At 35.9% G+C, this 8,821-nt stretch overlaps 1 pseudogene; it reads left to right on the top strand.

Moving 5' to 3' along the window:
- The first annotated feature begins 1,739 nt into the window (after positions 1 to 1,739).
- LOC148195714 (uncharacterized) lies at positions 1,740 to 2,611 on the top strand (annotated as a pseudogene).
- Positions 2,612 to 8,821: the final 6,210 nt, after the last annotated feature.

Below are 8,821 nucleotides of genomic sequence, written 5' to 3'. Positions count from 1 at the left end.
TTTTATTTTTATTTGTTTAATTTAAAAAAGTATTCATATACCAATTTACTATAATATTACGTGATAATATCAATGTCTAATGTCGTGTCATGTATCATCATTTTATATTTAATTTGATTTCTATATAATTTAATTTAATTTTTGTTTAAAATAAAGTAATTTTTTAAATTATAATTAAATTTAATTTTTGTCACATACTAATGTAATATTTTTGTTTCTTTATTAAATATTTTTAGTTTAAAATTAGAAACTAATATTATTAATTTAAAAAAGGGTTAAATATGTTTTTAGTCCCTAAACTATTGGCCGTTTCTGGTTTTCGTCCCTCTTTCAAAATAAGGTACAATTTGGTCCTCATTCTTTTCGAAACGTTCGTTTTAGTCCTAAAAAACTAACACCGTTAAAAATTTGGTCCTCATTTAGTCAACAAAACCAGGACTAAAACCAAAGTTTCGAGGACTAAAACGAACGTTTCGAAAAGAATGAGAACCAAAAAGAATGACGACCAAAATTGTACCTTAGTTTGAAAGAGGGACGAAAACCAGAAACGACCAATAGTTTAGGGACTAAAAACATATTTAACCCTTAAAAAAATTAAGAGGTTAAAAATAATATAAAATATTAAAAATCAAATCAACAATAAAATTTTCATACAACAATCTACTATAAAATAAATTTGTCAAATTTAAAATATATAAATATATATATATATATATATATATATATATTGTTAATTTGGAAGAAAACACTTTTTAAAGTTTTAAAAAATTTCCGGTTGTATAAGGTTGTTTTCAAAAGACTTTTACACTTCAAAGATTTAACAATATAATAGGCAAGAATAAGGAAAGAACACAACACAAGATTTATACTGGTTTGACTCTTTAAGAGTTTACATCCACTCTTCCTTCAACAACCTTAATTGGAAGGAAATTCACTAACACTAAATGTTAGAAAATAAATCATATCCCGAGATTTATGAGAGAATATATTGTTATTATTATCCATATTAAATAGTTGATTGACAGGAATAATGTTGCATTATTATAGAATTAGATTAGAGTAATTATAGGAATAAAATAGCACAATTATAGATACCCTCTCTTGTATATATCTTTGATTTTTTATTCAAAAATAATAAGATAGATTTTCTCCCTTTTTCTTCCTTTTACATGGTATCAGAGGAAGAACGATCCTCTGCTCAATTTTTTTCTATCCTTATTCTCATGGCTAACTATGGAAATGAATCAAATTCCAGTTTTTATTCTCTCCATCATTCTGACCATCCTGGAATGGTTCTTGTTTCCAAGTCTCTAGATGGAGACAACTATTCAACTTGGCGTAGAGCCATGATCATCTCTTTGAATGCAAAATCCAAATTGGGTTTCGTTGATGGAACTCTTACGGCACCTTCTATTGAGGCCAAACCAGAATAATATATAGCATGGAAAAAATGCAATGACATGGTGTTATCTTGGATCTTTAATTCTTTGGCACCTGATATTGTAGATAGTGTTATTTTATATGACACTGCTCATGAAGTTTGGGCAGATCTTCAAAATCGTTTCTCTCAAAGCCACGCACCACGAATTTTTCAGATTGAGAGAGACATTGCTTGCTTAGCTCAAGATCAACTAACATTTGCAACCTATTACACCAAGTTAAAAAAATTATGTGATGAGTTAGGCTCCTATAGTAATGCAACCTGCACTTGTGGAGTTGACAGTAAAAGGCGCAAATTGATGCAGTTTCTTATGGGGTTGAATGACTCTTATAATGCTATTCGTGGCCAACTCCTTTTAATGAATCCTTTGTCTGATGTTACACAAGCTTATTCTTCCATCATTCAAGAAGAAAAACAACGACATTTGGGCACCGCACGTGACACAATAGAAGCTTCAGCCATGGCTGTTCAAAAAAAATGAAGTAGTAGCCCTTGTTGTTCGACGCAAACAAGGCGTTTCTTGTCGTTTTAATTCATCTAATCGAAAGCTGCTACATTGTTCTCACTGTGATAGAGATCATCATACAAAAGACACATGCTGGAAGTTACATGGTTATCCTCCTGAACACTCAAAGCATGGAGCAACCAAGAATGCTTACTCTAAGCATAATGGGAGTAGTCAGTCTTTAGCTAATATTGTCACAGCGACTCCAATGATGCAACAGATGGAGTTTGCAATGCATGGATTAACTGAATTGCAACTCCAACAAATGTTGTCTATTATACAGGGTAATGAATCATCTCAATCAGCTAATCCTAAGGCCAACAATGCCAATGTTTCTTCAGGTTTGTCACCACCCAAACTTATAATTGATAATGGGGCTACCAATCACATTATTTCTTCACCAACCTTGCTTGTTAACAGTAAAGAAAACACTTCTTTACCACCAGTTGTTATGCCAAATGGTGACCAGGCCCCAATTATCTCTACTGGCGCTCTACCTTTGAGCCCAATTGTTTATTTAAAAAATGTGCTTGGGGTGCCATCTTGCAAAGTAGATCTGATGTTGGTAAGTCGAGTCACACGAGATTTAAACTGTTCAGTAACCTTTTTCCTTTTGGGTGTATGTTGCAGGATTTGATGACGAGGATGACAACTAGTTTGGGTAAACAACAAGGCGGACTTTATTACTTGGTTGCAATGACATCAGTAAAACTCTCATTCAATCCATAGCAGCCCATGCCACCAAGTCATCTCCTCCTTCAAACACTTCTACTACCTTATGGCATTGACGACTAGGACATCTATCTCCATCTAGATTAGACTTCATGGCTAAAACTTTGTTAAATCTCTCTTTAGAGTCAAATAAAACTTGTGATGTTTGTACTCTTGCAAAACAGACACGACTTCCTTTTTCAACTAGTTTAATTTCTTCACTTTAAAGCACGTGTATATGGTGCTCATTCTAGATCTTTAGCACCCACCTTATGCTTGTACACGTGGCATTAGATCCACATTTGTAGGAATCTTTTAGCACCATCGATACCCAACATAGGAGCTGAATTCCTTCTATAAATTCACTCCTAGATCTCCTTTGTAATCACTTTTGAAGGATATTGAGTTTTACTCTGCTGATGCATTTTCAGCACCCTAAACTCTGTCCAAAAGTCATTCCAATGAGCTTCCCTTCTCCATCTAGCTTCCTTCCAGTGGAAGGCCGCCTGAGCTAGCTTTCAACCTCCCAAACAGCTCTTCAACCATCACTTACACCACTGATTTTCACTCTGCATCTCCGCTGCCCATCTCTGGTTTCCATTTTTCGCTGCATTCAACCTGTCACTCTTTCTGGAGCAACCTCATCAAGTGTTATTCAGAGCCCTGGTGTGTTCCACATCACGCTCCAGCTAAGTTTTCTTTCATTAAATACTGTCATCAACATTCCCTTCGTGTCTTTTTTTCTTGAATCTGTGCACTGTTTCATTAAGTTTTTCAATTACAGTAGATTCCATTGCGTTGATTCATTTGTTCAAGCTTTTATTGCTTTATTTCCATCATTTTAATCGGTCCATTTCTTTGCTTGAGTATTTTAATTTTGAAATCTGTTTTGTTTGTCTTTAGTCATGTGTATTTGATTCATTTTGTCAAAATCCTGAGTTAAAACTGTGCCTGGATAAATCTGCTTGACTTGAGTGGTTATTCAATAGTTGCATATCATAAGAGCAATAGCTTGAGTGCATCATGATTGCCATCAAGTGCAGTTTCAGTTATGTGCAGTAATTAAATCTGCTTGAATATTTTGGACTGCAATGCGTGTAGCAAATGAAGTCTGATTGTGTTTTTGCATTCTGTGATATGAAAGATGTGCATACCAAATGAACAGTGAATTCTTAAGTCAAGAAGCTTTGTTGCAGCATCATACAATATCCAGAAACTACATCACTGCAGTTGGCTGAGCTACAACTTCCATAGCTGAGTCATTTGTTTCAGTTTTTAATCTGGTTTAAGATCTAGTTCATTGTTGAACATCTTAATTCGGTTTTTCAGTGTCCTCTAGTTTTAAATCCTTGTGTTGAACTCATTTTGAGTGCTCAAAATCCTTTCACTTCTGTGTGCTTGAATTTGGTCTGTGGAGTTGTTAAAATTGATCTTAAAAAGGAACTTCAGTAGTGAATTTTGGAAATATTGATATCTAACCACAACTGGTAGCATCTACAAGTTTAAAATCATAAAATAAACTTGTTCATGCCATAAGATTGTGTGTTTTAACAACTTTGTGCAATTTGAATATTCCAACCACCAATGCAACACTTATTTTTTTTGAAACAAGTTGCTTTCCTCTACATACATGTTTGTTGGTTTGGTACATCAATAATTGTGTGAGAATTGGTAGCAAAAGCTTCGTCAAATTGCATTAAAAGCAATCTCAAATGTCAAAAGAAAATGAGAACAAACACTCTTAAAAAGCTGACCAAACTAGTGCCAGTTCTGATTTATACTTGATGCACCAGTTTCAATATTTTTCATTCAGGCATTTTCACAAACAGTTTTGCCTAATTCTCAATTGAGCTTGAATTTGATATTATGCAACTTGTAAATGTTTTCTTGCTTTCTGAATCTAATCTAGAGCATTTCCTAGGATCCTTTTGAGTGCCTCCGTTATTGGAATCCCTTTTAATTGCTTGCTTTTAGTTGTTGAAATTTCTGCACACAAGCTGTTTGTAAGAATTCCGGTGGTGCATTCTGGTTCTGCAATTTTTGACAACAGTAGTGTTGTTTCCTGCACTCGACACTGATTGTTGGTGGTTGGTTTGAGCTCTCTTTTGGGTGCACAGTTAGTCCAGACCGTCCTATACCACTGGTAGCATCCTAGGACGTGGATTGGAGCAAGGAAAGATCAAGTGGGAGTTGCTTTCTGGTGCAGCAGTTTGGTGTGTTGGACTGCATAATTTCTGATGCAGCAGCAGAGTTGTCACTTAGAAGCTGTGAGCTTAGTGTGAATCAACCAAATTCACTTCCCTTGCGAGAATCCAAAGCTGCACATCACTTTTACTTTCCATTTCCTTGTTGTTCATTTTTTTTTCTTTGCAAAATACTTGTACTTGGCCATTAAGCAAGTGACTTGGAAGAACTCACAAGTGTTCTTCCATCACTTGCCCATTTTGCTTTTATTTGCTCATTTTTTTTAAAGTGGTAGACAGTGAGTGTGTCTTGGATCCAAAGTTCCAAGCCTCACTTAGGAGACCTCATTTCAATTCTTGCAAGCGCATAGGCAAAATCTTAGAGTCCGAACTTAGAGTCTAAGTCTTTTCTTTGCTTAAGTGACTTCTATTCTTGTGATTTTAAAAGTAATTTTGAGTTAAAATAACTAAGTAACCTAGAACACTTTTGGCAAGGCAAGACATGGTATTTAAGCAACCCTAGTGGTTCACCTCTCTTACCTGGAAATTGTTTTTTTGTGAAAGCTAAGATTCTTTAAACACAAGAAAAATTTTACAATCACAAGATGTCTAGACGTCATTCGCCAAGAATTAGTGACTCTGAGGAACAAATTACTCTCAATGATATTGCAAAACAACTCAGAGAGCTAACTCAGTGGAGAATTGATACTGATAGAAAAATTGAACATGCTCAACACGATAAAGAAAGACAAATTACCATCCTTCAAGATGAGTTAAGAGTCATGAGAGATGAGCAAAGTCGAGCTAGAGGAAGTAGGAGTGGGGAGTCCAACCATGAGAGAGAAGGTTTTCGGGTAGGAGACTACTATGAAGAACATTCTTCTTCAAGAAGGCATAGGCGAGAACCTCACGAACCCCCTCCTCCTAAGGAAGTCAACATTAATTTGCCTCATTTTTATGGAAAAGATAAGAAGCCTTTCTAGATTGGGAAATGAAGGTGGAGCAACTTTTTGTTTGCCACCAAATTAGTGAAGAAAGAAAAGTTCCTTTGGCTACCCTCAGCTTTCAAGGGTATGCCATGTATTGGTGGACTGCCATAGTTGAGGAGAGGCGACGCTACAATAATCCTCCAATACAATATTGGAATGATTTGATAAATGCCCTTAGGAGGAGACATATTCCCTCTTATTACCATAGAGAACTCATGGATAAGCTCCAAAGATTACAACAAAAATCTATGTCTGTGGAACAATATAGACAAAAGATGAAGTTATACATGTTAAGGGCAAGAATTGAAGAAACAGATGAACTCACAATGGCCAGATTTTTGAGTGGGCTCCATTTTGAAATCAGAGATCGGGTTGAACTACTACCTTATATAAATTTGGATAATCTTGTTCAAATGTGTATAAAGGTAGAACAACAAATTTTGCGAAAAGCTTCTGCTAAAAGATTTCAATCCCCCTTTGAAAAACCTTTAACCAAGATAATTGAAAAAACCAAACAAGAATCCTCTTCACACACTCGTACTAGTGAGATAAAATGTTTGAAGTGTCTAGGAAGAGGACATATAGCTGCCCAATGTCCCACCAAAAGAACTATCATCCTAAGGGGCATTGACAGTTATAGTAGTGAATCCTCCTCTAGTGAGAATGAGAGTGATCAAGACAAATCAACTACTGAGGAAGTCTATCCTTGTGACGGGCAACTTCTCATGATAAAAAAAGTTTTGGACAACCAATCCAATGTAGCACATCTATCACAAAGAGAGACTCTCTTTCACACAAGATGTCAAATTCAAAATAAAACTTATTCTCTCATTGTTGATTGTGGTTTGTGCTCTAATTGTTGTAGCACTAGGTTGGTTGAAAAATTAAATCTTGTTGTGCGACCCCATCCTAACCCCAATAAAATACATTGGATCAATAAAGATGGGAATATCACAGTCAAGAATCAAGTCACAGTAACAATTTCTATTGGAAACTTTAAAAATAAAGTTTTATGTGATGTAGTTCCAATGGAAATTTGTCATGTGTTATTGGGAAGACCATGGCAATTTGATCATAAAACAATTCATAATGGTCTTACCAATACAATAACTATGCACTATCACGAGAAGAAAATTGTACTTCATCCTCTTTCATCATCTCAAGTGGCGGAGGATCAAGAACAAATGTGACTTAACAAGGAGAGGGATGAAAAAGAAAAGAAAGAAAAAGAAGAATTTAAAAGAAGAGAACTAGAAAGAAAAGGAGAAGAAGAAAGAAAGATGAAAAAAGAAGAAGAAAGAAAGATGAAAGAAGAAGAAGAAAGAAAGATGAAAGAAGAAGAGAGAAGAAGAGCAGAAAAGAGAAAAGAAAAGGAGAGAAAAGCAGAAAAGAAAAGAAGAGAAGAAAGAATAAGAAAGGAAGACATTGAAAAAAGGGAGAAGGAACAACTAAAAGCAAAAATATCCTCAAACAATCCCAATAGAATCAAGTCTTATAAGGGGAGGTTTTCTATCCTTTCACTTTTATCCATTTAGCTTTAAGTTTCCAAATTTTAACTTTTCTCTCAAAGAATTTGCCATTCCATCTTTTCAAAAGTTATAACTTTCAAGACATGGCAATTCACCACTTGAGTTAAGGTTACCTTTATAGTTATCACTAACTTAAGACAAAAGTAAAATTTTGAATGAAGACAAGTTTCTTTGTTGTAATAAAATTGAAAATTTCAAAATAGGGAAAACTAGATCAAATAAAACTAATTAGAGATATGTTTGACGCTTATTGCAGATGGATATTTGACCCAGGAAGAACTCTTATGACGTCAACAAAAATAAGTCCTCAAGCGAACCTTCAGATTTGAGGACAAATCCTTTCCAAGGGGGAGGGGATGATGACTTGGGCCCAAGCCCATCAAATAATTAAGGTCAAATACTAGAAGCTAGCTAAGGAAAGCATAATTGCAGGCCATGAAGGTGCACCCAGTGCAAGGTCTAGGAGTGCTTAGCCCATCTTCACTTTAAAGCACGTGTATATGGTGCTCATTCTAGATCTTTAGCACCCACCTTATGCTTGTACACGTGGCATTAGATCCACATTTGTAGGAATCTTTTAGCACCGTCGATACCCAAAATAGGAGCTGAATTCCTTTTATAAATTCACTCCTAGATCTCCTTTGTAATCACTTTTGAAGAATATTGAGTTTTACTCTGCTGATGCATTTTCAGCACCCTAAACTCTGTCCAAAAGTCATTCCAATGAGCTTCCCTTCTCCATCTAGCTTCCTTCCAGTGGAAGGCCGCCTGAGCTAGCTTTCAACCTCCCAAACAACTCTTCAATCATCACTTACACCACTGATTTTCACTCTGCATCTCCACTGCCCATCTCTTGTTTCCATTTTCCGCTGCATTCAACCTGTCACTCTTGTTGGAGCAACCTCATCAAAATCCCCCAACCACCCTTGACCCTGTCATACCTAATGTTATCCCAGATAATCCTCCATCTGAGAGTCCTTCATACACTCAACCAACACCTACAGAAAACAAACTTGTGCCTCCCATTACTTCCCCACATATGGTTCCCTTACGTCGTTCTCAACGATCTCATGGTCCTCCTGCAACTTTGCGAGATTATATTTGCAATCAGGTAATGTGTCCCGACCCATTGTCATCCCCATCAGTTTTTCCAAATAAAGGTACACGATATCCTCTCTGCAATTTTATCTCTTATGAGCGTTAAACACCTCAACATCGTTCTTTTATTGTCGTTATTACTAATGATATTGAACCTACATGTTATGATCAAGTTGTTTCACACAGTCATTGGGAAGAGGCAATGAAATCTGAGTTGGCTGCTTTGGAGGCCAATAATACTTGGTCTATCACCACTCTTCCTCCTCGTAAGCAGGCTATTGGTTGTCGTTGGGTGTACAAAATCAAGCGCAAATTTGATGGTTCTCTTGAACGGTATAAGGCGCGTCTAGTTGCAAAGGGATATA

This window comes from Vigna umbellata, chromosome 7, assembly GCF_029865625.1.
Source record: "Vigna umbellata cultivar VRB3 chromosome 7, Vumbellata_1.0, whole genome shotgun sequence".
Classification (NCBI taxonomy): Eukaryota; Viridiplantae; Streptophyta; class Magnoliopsida; order Fabales; family Fabaceae; genus Vigna; species Vigna umbellata.
The sequence above is the reverse complement of the archived record's forward strand: the minus strand, read 5'-3'. Positions and strand labels throughout refer to the sequence as shown.